Source organism: Acomys minous (genome assembly GCF_964271855.1).
Source record: "Acomys minous genome assembly, chromosome: 15".
In the NCBI taxonomy this organism is placed as follows: Eukaryota; Metazoa; Chordata; class Mammalia; order Rodentia; family Muridae; genus Acomys; species Acomys minous.
Genome location: NC_140497.1, coordinates 25,344,748 through 25,359,744, shown reverse-complemented (window position 1 = coordinate 25,359,744; position 14,997 = coordinate 25,344,748). Strand labels below are relative to the sequence as shown.

The window sequence follows — 14,997 nt, the reverse complement described above, 5'->3', positions numbered from 1 at the left end:
GGCCATCAAAGCTGAACGGCCCAGAGCTTATTCCTTCAGTGTTCATCAAAAAAAAATTCTTGGTCCAATAATTTCTACCGGCCTGACTTTTTTTACACAAGACAGTGCAAAGCACCAAAATACTTTCTAAAACATGAAATATAAATTAAAGGCATCTTATTTTGGGTGGATTACTCACTTCGAGTTTTTAGAAATCTGGTAGTTTGTGTATGATTTGATTTATTTTTACTTTTTTGTTTGATTTGATTTTTTTTTCAAGAAGCATTTGTATTTCAGATGAACTGCTTTGGTGACAGTCAGTTTTCTATTTTCCACCCTCTTGTAATAATGAAGATGGTGGGACACACCAGTGCAATCTGGAATCTTCTAGGACTGTGGAGGGGACTGGGCAGTTGAAAGAAAGAACCCGCTAGAATTGTAGAATGGCTCTGGACTACGAGGGCCTGGGACGGAAGTCCCTGGTGGTTTAGACAGTAGAGGTTTCTACTCCCTAGATAGAGTTCTTGTTGGAGAGGCTGCCTGAGATGTTATCAGACTCCAGCAGTTCCACAATGCTGTAGGAAAAATAGTCCTCGAGCCCCAGCTTGCTGCAGAGCCAACCACAGAAGCCTTTCTCCATGTCACAGGCAGCTCGCCACCATCCCCCCCAGGACCATGAGAGCTGGACCACGGCAGTATAGAGCCCCAGGGAAGAGGCCATGACCGTGATGGCTCTGATGAGCACTGGATAGAAGAGAAAGAGGCATGAATAGCAGGAAATCATATGCCGGAAGGTCCTCTCCTCGTTGTACACAAGAAAGATGTCGAAACAGGTGACAGTGTCATAGTAGAAAATCGCGACGAAAGGACAAAGACCACAGGTAGGCAGACCAGTGTCCGGAGGACCACATGTGGTGCCTGGTCTGCCCCGACATGGCAGGCCCTTCCTCCATCAGGTGCTGCTTCCCTTGACAGATCCTTCAGTTTGGTCAGTTCCCGCAACTCCTTCTTTGTCAGAGTGGCATGGATATCCACCATCTGACCCTTCTTCTTCCCTCGTGTGATGGTCTCGGTTAGCATGACGTAGTGGCTGTCCAAAGGCATGTTCCACACTATCCTGTACGGTTTGATTTAGATACTTATTTATCATTAACTGGAACATGAAGTTAAACTACACACACACACACACACACACACACACACACACACACACGTGTGTTTTGTTTTTTTTTTTTAAATCGAGCCATGGAACTGGCCACACAGATTGTTTGGATAGCAGACTGGAAGATTATGGAACTGTGTGTAAATGTCTCTGGCTACCATATTGGAGTATGACCCAGAAATATGTAAATGTCAACAGAGTTCACCCAGCACTGATGTCTGTCCTGGGGGGCTCTGGTGACAAGAGCAGCTGCTGCTGATAAATCCTCATGTGGTTCTTGCCCCTGCTGGCCCATGCCTTTGGACTAGGTCACGTGATCCTGTTGGCTTTATCCCCTGGCCTCTTTCCTTGTGTGTCATGATTTGGCCTCTGGTCCCAGTTTGGTTCTCCGTTCAGCTTCCCTGCCTGGAGACCGTGCCTCACTGACTCTGCCTTGCTGTACTTGGAAGGAAAGTATGCTTTGCACTCAATCCTGTTCTCATGAATTATGGAATCATAAATCTGGAAAGGACCCCAGAGTTATCTGTGCCAGTCTCTCATTTGACTAATGAGTTAGGTGACCGATTTGTCCAGACAGTTTCAATTTATGCCTCTTGTCCTGATGTAATTATTAATATCTTCCTCCTTGCTATCATATGTGTCCTCCTCCTGTAAATGGTTACATATATGGTCTCCCTACCAACAAGAGAACCTTCTAAATCAAGACCGAGACCCACCCCCAGGAATCCAGAGCTTATGTTCTTTAAGACAAACCTGTACTGCTCTTCAATTTCAGAGACTTTCTTTAGAGCAATTCTTAACTAAGGCTTCCTGGAAATTTTTAAAATGCAAGATGCTTGGCTTTAAGCATCTCTCAGAGGAGTCTGGACCTGTGTCATATGATGATGCTCAGGACAACCCAGATGCACACCACAGATTTAGAACACCCTGCTTAGTGGAAAGAGGTTCTTAGGAGAAGTTAATAATCCCAAAATCTCACATCAAGATGGACTAACTCAAGGCTAACAAAGTTGATCAACCCTTTGCAAGATTCCTGTAGTCAATGGTGAACAGTTCCATCAAGTCTTATGACATGCCATGTGACTTTGAAACAGGGAGCTAAAAGCACCAGAACTGACTTCTCTGGTAGGTCCAACTCTAGCAGCCACCTTGAGAGAATTCTGGGATTTCATGAAGTTTACCTTTCTCCACCTGTTTTCTTTCTTTCTTTCTTTCTTTTTTTTTTTTTTTTCATACAATCGGGTCAAGACACTAAATGAAGAAGTCGGCTTCATTCCAGTGTGGGTGAAGGTCCCAACCTCACAGTAGCTTTGCTATAAATAAAGCATCCTGGCCAGCCACGTGAAGCTGGGGAGCAGAGAGGTTCAGTAAAAGATAGCTGGGTTTCTGATATTTTGCCAGGAACAAAAGAACTCAGAAGCAATGGCTCCATGCCAGAAAGGGGAGCATGAACCACAGCTGGAAACCTAAGCGAGGGAAGAAAGATTAATCGGTTCTCGAAAGCCATCTGCTTCCCTTGGCCACAGAATTCAAGCTGGCAACACTGTTCAAATGCCTGGACCGTGGGCTGGGTGCCGGGGAAGGGGAGCACTTTTTCTGTTCAGTGGAGGTGCAAAGACCCATCTTCCAGAAGGCTGGGTGTGAAAGGGCATGCTCACTTGGGGAGCATTGTCTCCCATGGCTCTAGTGTGAGTTTCTTTGCTCTTGAGTCTGTATGTTATCCTTGTGTTTCACAAGGTAAAATCCTTCACTCAGACTCACCAGTTGTGCACAGGGAAACCGGGGGGGGGGGGGGGGGGGGAATATCTTCTTTTTCCCTTCCAATGCCCTGATTTTAAAAATGCAAATTTTAAGAAGGGTGCCAACCCATCGGCAAAACAAACAGAAATGGAGAAGAGAAAAACCAGAAGCTAAACTATCTGTAGGCGGGAGGAGGAGAAGGGACAGCCAATGAGAGGTTGATTTAGTTCAGGAGAGGAAGGTGGGTTACAAAGGAATTCAGGGTTGGGTGGGAGATGACAAACAGGGAGGCCCCACACTGAACTTTTGAATTGTAAGGAGTCAGGGAACAAGTTCCTGCCCACTTCTGCCTGGGAAACAGGAGTGGTTTCTTGCTTTCTGGAGAAACTGGCATGCAAACTTAGGCCATAAGACTCAGCTGGGGACCAGAGAGACTCAGTATCCAGTACCCAGAGGCAGGGAGGAGGTTAACTGTGAGTGAAAGGACAGCTTGGGCTATATAATGGATTTCAGGCAAGCCTGGGCTACAGTGAGAAAGCCTGGGTCAAGGAGGAGTGGAAGTGGGCTTGGTGCTGTGTGCAGAGTCATCCAAGTTCTTCAGTCCTGCCCTGCCCCTCCCACTCCAGGGATTTGAGAAAGTGAAAGGTTCATCTTCAGAGAATCTACCAATGGAAGAATAAAACTCATTCATTCGTTGATTCTCGGCAAACGAACCCACAACTTGGCAAACTCTACCCACATCCACCGAGCTCATAATCACATTTTAGTTATTTCTGTTTTGTGAGCGTACAGTCAAGGATCCAAGGAAGGATTTTAGACACGTGGAACTCAACACCATCATCTCCCATGTCCTCAGATTCCTAGAGTTTGGAATAAAGATGTGGATAAGAAACCCAGCAAAGACGAAGAGATACTGTATTAGTTACTTCGCTGTGGCTATGATAAAATACGCTGACAGATGAAACTTGAAGGAAAAGGGTTCATTTTAGCTTATAGTTCCAGGGGGTACCACTCATTACTGCCAGAGAGGGCACAGCCTCTGTAATGGGGAGACAGATGGTCACACTGCATGGGAAGTGGGTTTTGTTTATAAAACCTCAGGTTCACCCCAAGTCTTCGTCCCCCAATGGTTCCATAACTTCCCAAAAAGGATCCGCTAGCTGGGCACCAAGGATTCAAATACATGGACCTACGGGCAATGTATCACATTCAAATGCCATCAGGAGGATACAGAAAACAAGAGCTGGAACACAGAAAAAATGGTGAAAGAGAGTCCTACAATGAAAATCAGGTCAACAGCTTAGAAAGGAGGCAACCCAGAAGGAAGAGGAAGGTGAAGGGCTATGGATGAGGAACCTGCAGGATAAAAATAACACAAGTGAGAGTAGCCTGACGTTTTTGAGTGTTTGGGAAAAATAAGTCCTAAGTATTTAAAAAGATACTGAAGTACTGAAGGAGAGCCAGCTTCCTCCATGGCAATTATCAGTCACAGGAAAACTCTAGCAAGAGAAGTGCGCTGATGACCAGCTTCTAAAATAGTCCCCAATGGTACCAATTTTCTTGTTTTCATGTCCTCATATGCCTCTCCTATAGTCAGTAGGGCCGACATGCAACATGTGTGTTGTGTAGAAATGATTGTGAGTTTCAGTGTTAGGTTATAAAAAGTACTGAAACTTTCAGTTTGCTCTCTTAGAGCAGTTTGCTTTGGAGGAAGGCAGCTTTTGTGAAACATCAGCAGTCAGTAGCTTTAGGACCGGAAGCCAGGCAGCAGCCAGGGTACCTTGTCAGTCATGCGAGTGAGCAACCCAAGAAGCAGATCGTGGAACTCAAGGCAAGAGTGCAGATACCACCAGTGCCCGGTCAACACTGACTGCAAGCCAGACCACCTGCCGAAAATACCCCTGAAGTATAGACCTCCTAAAAGTACAGAACACTACTTTTTATACCCTATGCCACTGAGTTTTAGAGTTAACTTGGAGGATGAAAGTGTTTGTTCCTGGAAGTCCGATGTAGCTATAACAAAAACCGTGAGGAGTTGGTACGGATCAGGACTGAGCAGGGGGCTTTGGGCAAAGTGGTATTTTTACATTATGAATAGTGGTGTCACGTGCCTATAATCCCAGCACCCAGGAGACTGAGGATGATAAATTCAACGCTAGTCTGGACTACATGGCAGGACCCTGAATAAAATAAGCAAAAACTAGATATTGTTAGTAAAGACTGATAGATTTTGAGGGAACCCCTAGAGAAGCCTAAATCAACAAAACAGAGAAAATCCTATTAGAAAGCAGAGAACGTGGGGCTCTTGCTACACCGGCAGTAGAAAGTTTAGAAATACTAGTGTCTATCATAAATGGAAAATATCTATTCATTTGGTAATCTAATGCAGGATCCATGTGGTAATCTAACTTGGGAGTAGGTAATCACTGAAAGAAAAACTAATAAATAAAATGTGGATAAGACATAGCGAGTTGAAATTGTCTAGCACCTTATGTGAAAAATCCTATTTATTTATTTATTATGTATATAGGCTCTGTCTGCATGGAGCCCTACAGGCCAGAAGAGGGCATCAGATCACATTATAGATGGTTGTGAGCCACCGTGTGGTTGCTGGGAATTGAACTCAGGACCTCTGGAGGAGCAGTCAGTGCTCTTAACCTCTGAGCCATCTCTCCAGCCCTCCTTTTTAAAACAAAGAAATGGCTCCCGGGCCAGGAGCAGCAGAACTATGCTGTGTAAGCAAAGCAATGATGTAAAGATGAAGCTAAAGGGATGGTCAAAAAAAAAAAAGGACTTAAACTTCAAATACAATCAAGGCTTATGGTGGGCATAGTGGCTCAAGCCCCTAAGCACAGACCTTCAGAGGCAGCAGGATTGCCATGAGTTCTAGGCTACCCTGGGCTACGAAGTAAGACTCCTTAAAAACTGAGACGCAAAACACTTCTAGGAATGTGATGAACACCATCCCATTGCCTTCTCAGCAGGAACACAGGCAAAGGAAGCATCATCTCAGAGATTTCTGGGTATTGCTTTGTTCTAAGCCATGAACCCCAGTAAGGTTTACAGGAGACAGGTAAAAGTTTTATAAAAGTACATCGGCACAATGATCTCCATGTTATACCAAAAGCAATAGACACTGAAGCAGATAGAAATATGGTTTGGGATTTTCAAACTTCTGCCTACATAAAACAGGCTGAGAAAATGCCTATGCTACAAACACAAGGCTACCTTTCATAGAAATGGAAGACTGACTCGGAATATAAAAACACTCAGACGGCACAGCCAGGAACCAAAAAGTTTTCCTAGATCATGAATCCTAATCAAGAAATATCAACTGTGTCTTACTAAATGAAAACAAATACTACATATTTATTTTCTCTCTCCATCCCCCTGGGCCCGCTCTCTCTCTCTCTCTCTCTCTCTCTCTCTCTCTCTCTCTCCCTGCCCTGTGCCTGTATGTGTTCGAGTGTCTGCGTGTCTGAGTGTCTGTGCATACACCACACTCTATGAGCAGAGGACAAAGTGAAGGAGTCATTTCTCTCTTTCCATCATATGGGTCCCAAGGATTGAACTCAGGTCATCAAGATTGACAGCCAACTCTTCTAACTGATGTGCCATCTCACCAATCCTTGTCCTGCTGAATTTAATATGTACAATGAACCACCAGTTCCTATGTATCTCTCCCCTCTCCTTTTTGATAGGAGGGTTTCTAGCATTTCGCATATGCCTGCTCCACTGATGCATGCTGGGTATGTGGGCCTCAGACAAGTTGCCTCTTTTTGTTTACAGGTCTTTTAATTGAGAGCAACTGTATTAGAATGCATTCTTAAAGGATCTTGGCTGTTAAGCTCCAAATTTGCTTGAGTCTGATTTAGTCAGTGAAATTATCAACTTTGAGCTGATATTACATGGCAGGAGCCTTTTGGGAACCTTCATAAGGTGGTGAGTGAATGTGTGTGTATGGGAAAGATATCAATCACTCAATGTGATTTTAATTACAGGATGTCGAAACCCTGATCTCCAGTGCAGTGGTGTTAAGATGTACCTTCAAGAGGCAGGGCATCATGGAAGACCATTAGAATGGATTAAGGAAGCTCTCCAAGAATACATTTTTATAAATGTATGAGCCTGGACTGGAGGTGGCTCTGCTGGTAACCTGCTTGCTGCCTAAGCACAAAGATCTGAGTTTCATCCCCAGCTCCCACGGGAAAGCCAGATGCAGTGGGATGTGCTGGGAATCCCAGCTCTGAGGAGGCAGAGACAGAAGAATTCCTGGGGCTTCCTGGACTAGACAAATTAGTGAGTTCCAGGCTCAGTGAGATCCCCTATCTCAAAATAACAACAACAGTGATAATAGTGTGGAAAATGATGGAAGAGGTTACCTGACATTGACCCATAGGCTCTGTAAACACACACACACACACACACACACACACACACACACACACACACACACTGAAATTTGCTTATATATCAAATTCAAGGCCAGCCTAGACCAAATGGGGAGACTCTGAAAAACAAAATGTGAACAAGAAGACCCCTAAATTGCCAACTTCCTGTGCCCCCATAGCATGTGCTCCCACCATCACGCTGTCATCTTCTACAAGGCCTTCACTAGAGATAAGCACAAGGCAGCGTCACACTCTTGGACCTCCAGATGCAAACCTCTCTTATTTATAAATTATCCAGCCTCTGGTATTTGACTATGGTAAAATAAAAATATAATTAATTTACGCAGGTTGACATTCTGACTGATGTCTCATGAGAAGCCTTAAGGCAGAACCAGTCAGATGAAGCAATCCACATGCTGAGACATGCAGATCATGAGATATAAATGTTAATTATCATTTTTAAGTTGCTAACTTTTGGTAAAATTTAGTTTGCAGCAATAGATGACTTAATACAAAAATGAATCACAGTAGAGTTGGCTTGGCGGTGAACTATATTTAGTGCACCAATAATAATGTTAAAAATTATGAAATACTCATTGCAGATGGGGAGCGCAAGCAAATGGAGATAAAAGAGCTAATAATTATTACCCTAGTGGATCAACAGGCGCCACCTGAAAGTGAACACCAGAACCAGCAGAAGGCCAAGCATGGTGGCTCACACCTTGTAACAGCAGCAGCAGAAGCAGCAGGACTGCCATGAGTTTGAGACCAGCTTAGGCTAAATAGTAAAATCCAAGTCCAAAAAAAAAGAAAAGAAACACCAGTAAAATCTGTTATATAGAGAATATGGTAGGAGAGGGAATCAGAAAATTACCTAAAATTATTAAAAGGCCTTACTTCCAGGAAAGAAATCCCAAGATGGAAACAGGAGATTGGAAGAACTGATACCACCCCTAAGGTGAATGTTTTAATGGTGCATGGTTGTTCTAAAAACTGTATTTATCATTTAATAAAAATAGATTATTGTTTAAAAGGCTCTCCCTGTAAGTGAGTGCCTTGGAGAGATACTGGGGTAGGGTGGATACAAGCTCCAAAATGCTCCAGGGACACTACTGAGAAGAAGACGCTCATCTGGGAGCCAAGGAGGAGGTGGTTTCTAAGACAGGGGCATGAGACTTCAGGTCTCCCGGCATGGAGATGGCTCTGGGCTGTGTGTTGTACCTGAGCACACCTGGAGATGGACCCTGCTCTGTGTGTTCTCTCTCTCTCTCTCTCTCTCTCTCTCTCTCTCTCTCTCTCTCTCTTTCTCTCTCTCTCTCTCTCTCTCTCTCTCTCCCTCTCCCTCTCCCTCCCTCTCTCTCTCTCTCTCTCTCTCTCTCTCTCTCTCCCTCTCCCTCTCCCTCCCTCTCTCTCTCCCTCTCTCTCTCTCTCTCTCTCTCTCTCTCTCTCTCTCTCTCTCCCCCTCCCTCCCTCCCTCCCCCTCCCCTTATCTCTCTCTCTTCTCCCTCCCCCTCCCCTTTCTTTCTCTCTCCCCCTCCCCCACTTCATTCCTCCCTCTTCCACACTCACCTGTGTAGGACATATTGGGTCAAGAGCCCACCATCACCACCAAGGACACACACACCACCACCACCACCACCACCACCACCACCACCACCATCACCACCACCATCACCACCACCATCACCACCACCAGGACTCCAAATCCCGGAGGCTCCAGCATAGTGGGTCCACAGGCTGCTCTTCTTTTTCCTGGCCATGTGGTACTTCCTCACAGAGTGAAATTAAGTGGGAAAGCCCCGAGGCATTGCAACCCTGAGGTCGCCTTTCCCAAACATCACCTCGGCATCTCACTGTCCCAGGCTGCTCACTGGAGGAGAGCTTTCAGACTGAAGAGAGGTGCCTCGTGGCTGCCTGCCCTACCTAGAGAGTCTTCCACCAGGGTTACAGAGTCAGGATCCTCATCCTGCAGGCATGTGAGCAGAACGGGCGCTGAAAGAGAAGTGAGAAATGAAGGCATTAACACCTCGGCTGTCTTCATGTGACAATTGAAGTGCCTGACCTTTCTTCACCTTCTACACAGTCCCAACAGCATGGCTGATGCAGACACTTGGCTCTGCCTGCTTTCTCTTCCTTCTGCTGCATCTCCAGGGTGAGAGGGGTGGTTCTGTTTCATTCATTCACTTACTTGCCTACTTTTGGTGCAACATTGAAAAAAAGTAGGAACCAAGAACGATGCTGCCGCTCCCTTGTCTCTGCAAAGTCTTCCTATTTAAGAAAGAGACGCCGGGGCTGGAGAGATGGCTCAGCGGTTAAGAGCACTGTCTGCTCTTCCAGAGGTCCTGAGTTCAAATCCCAGCAACCACGTGGTGGCTCACAACCGTCTATGATGTGATCTTGATGCCCTCTTCTAGCCTGCAGGTGTACATGCAGACAAGTATTGTATATATAATAAATAAATAAATCTTGTAAAAAAGACTGAAGTCATTATTTAAAAAAAAGAAAAGAAAAGAAAAGAAAGAAAGAAAGAAAGAAAGAAAGAAAGAAAAGCCCTGAGACAACACCGGCTTGAATGGGCTCTGAAACTTTTTTGGAATCTGAAGCACTGGGTTGCCCTTCCCAGCTCTATAGCAGATGTTGGCATTGCTAGTTCACATTGGATGTCTAGTGTTGCCTGAGGAAAGTACTGTGCAAAGCTGGACAGGGTTCATTGGAGAACTCCATCCACTTTATTCCTCAAACAATGAGAGGACGGTCTACAGGATCCCACATGAGTCCATTTGCATAGGGTGCAAGGTGCTAGCTAGCCTTTCCAAAACCATTCCTGAAATCTGTCTGAAGAGCAAAGAGAAGCAAAGAGCAAGAGGGCCAAACCTGAGCCCTGCAGGAAGCATCCTGGAGCTGGAATTCCATCAGCCATCCTGCGCCTGCTCCCGCACAGCACATGGCTTGTGTTCTCTCATCGCTTTGCGCTTTGTGCCGGGGGAAATCTCATTACACCACCAATGCGGAGCCGTGAAGAAGACTGAGAATGGCTTTCAGGAAAGGCGAACTTCTCCTTCGCTGTTCTTCCCATGCTCCCCATCCCCACCCCACTCCATCTGTGTCCAGATCCTCATCTCGGAGGCTCTGAAAGAGGCTAAATACAAGTGCTAAGTCCTGAGCATCAATCACACTAGTGATACTGGTCACAGAGGCAGTGAAGCAAATTAGCTAACATAGATTTCTCAGTGACTAAAAATAAATAAATAATAATTGCAGCCTTCTAGCTCATAGATGGCATCAAAGGGAGCACCCTTTGCTGTGCTCCTGCCACCTGTGCCATCCAATAATGCAGCTTGCAAAAACTATTTATGTTACAGTGAATGCTTTTATGTCTAGGGGGGACAAAGAAAAAAGAATGATGTTTGGGATAAAGATAGCTGTTTTAGGCTGGCCATGGTGGCGCACACCTTTAATCCCAGCACTCGGGAGGCAGAGGCAGGCATATCTCTGTGAGTTCAAGGCCAGCCTGGTTTACAGAGTGAGTCCAGGACAGCCAACGCTACACAGAGAAACCCTGTCTCAAAATACAAAAACAAAAACAAGATAGCTGTTTTAGTTATTGACTCATTGATGAATTCAGGAAGTGTTCTTAAAAGCTAACTGGCTTCTGGGATTCAACTACTATTGTTGAGGCTTGTAAAATGCTGAATTCTCTGATTTCCTGGGTGACATGGGAAAAGGACAGAGGAAATAATGAAAATGGAGGATGAGATGGAAAGAGACAAACAGAAAGTGAGGGACAGAGTAGAAAGACGTGTGTTGGCACCAAGCATAGACCTGGGAAGGAGGTGACCAGGAATAATAAGCCACTGGTTGCTTTACCATGTGCACTTGGCTCATTCTAGCCTTTTAGTTTGTTTCTCATGCATTAAGGGCTCAATCTTTAAATGAAGCTGAAGAATTGTGTAGTTACATGGATGCTCTCATGCTCTATACTAATAATAGCTTAATATGCCGGTAAGCTCTTTCAGGGGCGTTTGTTCATCCAGATGCCATGAATAATGGGCAGCTATTAAGCCCACTTAAGATCTATGGTGAGGATAATTTCAGATAAAAAAAAATACATACCACTTCTGCTCATCAAGGGCTCCCAAGATCATTAGATTATTCAAATATAGCCAGATGGCCTGGTGGGGTTTTCGAAGGAGAATTTCAACTGTCAAGTAGCATCTAGTCAGGCAGCCCTCGTGGTCCAGGCGAATGCAATGTCAGTCTGACTTGAGATCTAATTTCAGCTATATCTCAGAAGCTTTGAATCATGTCTTCTGCTTTCTCGGTGGTGGAAAAGAGGAAGTGTGTGTGTGTGTGTGTGTGTGTATGTGTGTGTGTGTGTGTGTGTGTGCAGACCTGTGTGCACTGTGTACGTGTATCTCTGGAGGTTGGGGTAGATGTGTGTGTCTTTCTTTAATTTCTCTTCAATTTTTTTTTTAAAGACAGAATCTCCCAGGGAACCTCAAGCTCATTGATTCATCTAGGACAGCAGATCAATGAGCTTCAGGGGCCATTTGTCTCTACACTGGTAGCACGGGGTGGGGTGGGGGTGCAGCATGTGTTACAGGGGTGTGACACCATGCCTAGCTTTTTCATGTACAGTCAGGTACTTACTAACTGAGCCATCTCTCCAGCCCTGACTCCTCCTCCTCCTCCTCTTCCTCCTCCTCTTCCTCTTCCTCCTCCTCTTCCTCCTCTTCTCTTCTTCTTCCCCTTCCCCTTCCTCTTCCTCTCCTCACTCTTCCTTTTCCTCCTCTTCTTCACTATGAAGCCCTGGCAGGCCTATAACTATCTATGTAGACCAGGCTGGCCTCAAACTCAAAGAGATCCACCTGCTTCCACCTTCCTAGTGCTGGGCTTAAAGGTGTGCACCACCCACACCTGGCCACAGTGACTTCTTTAACCCACAGTTTCTTTATCTGGGAGACTGGTATTAATATTGAGCTCACAAGATTTTCTTTCGAAAATAAATAAGATAACCCATGTAAACTGTTGTCCAGTGACTCATAAACAAGCACTCGATAACTCTTATAATCATCTTGAAAACACTTTCATTTCTGAAATTTGACTTTAGTCCACTCTTTATTTATTTATTTTTTTTCATCTAAAGTTTAAATAGAAGTGTTGTACAAGAGAGTGAGACAACGGCCTGGAGCCACAGAAGCTTCTGGGGGAGCCCTGTTTGGCACCATGTGCCTGAATTGCCTTGACAATTACTGTTCGCTCTTTCAAGCCAAGGAGCCATGAGATACATAAATATGCAAAATCCACACTTCCAGATGTTGGCAGCTTATTTGCTTCTTAGTTGATTAGGCAAAGGTGTAAATTAGCAAGCAACGAGATGAACTTGTAATAGTCTCTGTTTTATCCCAGAGATGTATGTGCAGGCGCAGCTTTGCAGCTCTTCCCTCCCAAGTCTGCGATTAATCAGCTCATCCTCCAGAGAACAGATGTTGCCTCCTTTCTATATATAAGAAAATATTAGCTTGAAAAGTAGCATGAACGATTCACTGTGACCAATGAGAACAATCACAAATAGCTCGGGAAAACGTATTAAGCAGGGAGTGTCGGTAAAAAGCATTCTTGCACCTGGTTCAGTGCATAAGAGTGAGGACCTGAGTTCAAATCCAAAGCACGCATGTAAAAAGCCAGGTACAGTTGCACATGCCTCTCACCCCAGTGTTAGAGGGCAGAGACAGCCAGAACCCGGAGCTCTCTTGCCAGACAGCCTAGCCAAAGCAAAAGACTTCACTTTCTGTGAGTACCTTTCCTCAAAGGAACAAGGCAGAGATAGAGGATAAGTGGAACCCTTCCCTGGCCACAGAATATACACACAGGCATATGTGTTTGTACACATACACACACACACACACACACACACACACACACACACACACACACACACAGAGTAGGGAAGGGCACTTTTGCCAGGACTTTAGCTAAATACAAGTCCTAAATCATTAGTACAGGAATACACCGTCTTCCTTTAAAGTAACTAAAATTTGCTTTTCTCATAAACTTTCCAGAAAGACTTTCTTTCCTGTTCTCCTTGTAGATGTTTTAAGACTTGCTGGCTTAAGGCACTCATGACATGCGCATGCGACTTCCCTAATGATACATTCTTGTGCGGCTACTCTGCCTCCAGGGACAGATTTGGAACTGTTCCCTTCATCTGTATCTCTCGCCCTCCTAGTCATCTTTACAGAGTAAGTCAATAAGAAGACAAAGAAGATATTTCACAGAAAATTCCCTGAAACATTTTGTTCTTCTCCAAACAGATTGCTTTACGAGTACATTTTACCCACACACATAAAACAGCAAGACAAATTTCCCTTCAAAAGAAAATAGGTTGCACACGTCTTTAACTTTCGCTTTTCAATTAGAGTAAGCAATAGCATTTCTCCAAAATGCAAGACAAACAACACAGCATAGTGCTTATTTCATTTTGATCACTCACTAGCAACAGAGATACAGACTATCAGCCATTCAGTGTCAACTAATTCCTGGACTAGGGTTAGATGGTAAAGGGCAGGGAGACACATCTCTGCATTTTCTCACAAGTTGGCTCTTACTAGAACAGTCAATATAATTCGGCAGTGAGTAATGATCAAAACAGGAAAGGTAGCATGTTCTATTAACTCATAGAGTTAAAGCGATAATTAAAAATATAACTTTTAAAAATAGGCAACCTTAACCATTGCATCCTCAGACACACATTCTGTGTTCCATCCCGTAGACAATCACGTCCTGAGATTATACTCCTTTGTGACATGTCCACTCAATTCCAAGACTCGGCACGTTGCCATACAGATGTCAACGCTTGGTCTTGTTTCTTCATGGCCCTCCCTTCCTCACCCCCTAGTGTTTTCCCATGTGAATTCTCCCCGCCCTAATCCTCCATGGCTAAGAGCTTTATCTCATCCCTTTATATGCAGCTTTCAGTCCTCTTAAACTGGCTATTCTCTGAGCAAATAGGCTCACCTCTTCTTCCTGAGATAAAACCCCAGCCTACCCCAAGGATCATTAGCATATCTTACATGCTGCTCCACAAATGAAAATTTGAATGTTTACCTTGCACACCCTGTCTTCCTTTCACCCAATTCTATCCTAAGGTCCTAATAGCATACCCCTACCTGAGTTTCCGTGTCCTTACTGCTCTATTATTACAGTGATAATATGGCACTAGCTTACTATTTATTGGGTCATTTGGACACGTTTATGTTAGAAGCTGAAATAAACACTTCACAGACACCCACTCACGGAATGTTAATGAGCGCTATGAGAGAGGGGCTATTGTTCTCACTACACAAATGAAGGAACAGGTGCTTCAAGGTCGTGCCATTTGCCTAAGATCATGGAGCCTCAAGTGGTTGAGCAAGAATCCAGCATCCATATAGAGGGGGAGGAAATCCCCAGAAACAGTCATAGGGGAGGGGAATAAGGGGAAAATGGGAGGGAGGGAAGAATGGGAGGATACAAGGCATGGGATAACCATTAGGATGTAACAAGAATAAATTAATAAAAAAAAAAAAGAATCCAACATCCATATTATTAATACATAAATTCTAGTATCCCATCTAAAGATGCTTCAGAATGCAAATCTGAATCCTCCTATGTGGTAGCCTAATTGTGATCCCCAATTCCCTTCCCTCCCTCTATCCATCCATCCATCACTTGGCCATGCCATGA

At 44.5% G+C, this 14,997-nt stretch overlaps 1 pseudogene across 1 annotated transcript; it reads right to left on the bottom strand.

The window, feature by feature from the left end:
- Positions 1–466: 466 nt before the first annotated feature.
- Positions 467–8,866, bottom strand: LOC311585251 (transmembrane protein 169-like; annotated as a pseudogene). Its single transcript, XR_014783565.1, has 2 exons — positions 8,842–8,866; positions 467–1,096 (listed from the first exon to the last, which is right to left on the bottom strand). The product of XR_014783565.1 is annotated as a transmembrane protein 169-like (transcript).
- Positions 8,867–14,997: the final 6,131 nt, after the last annotated feature.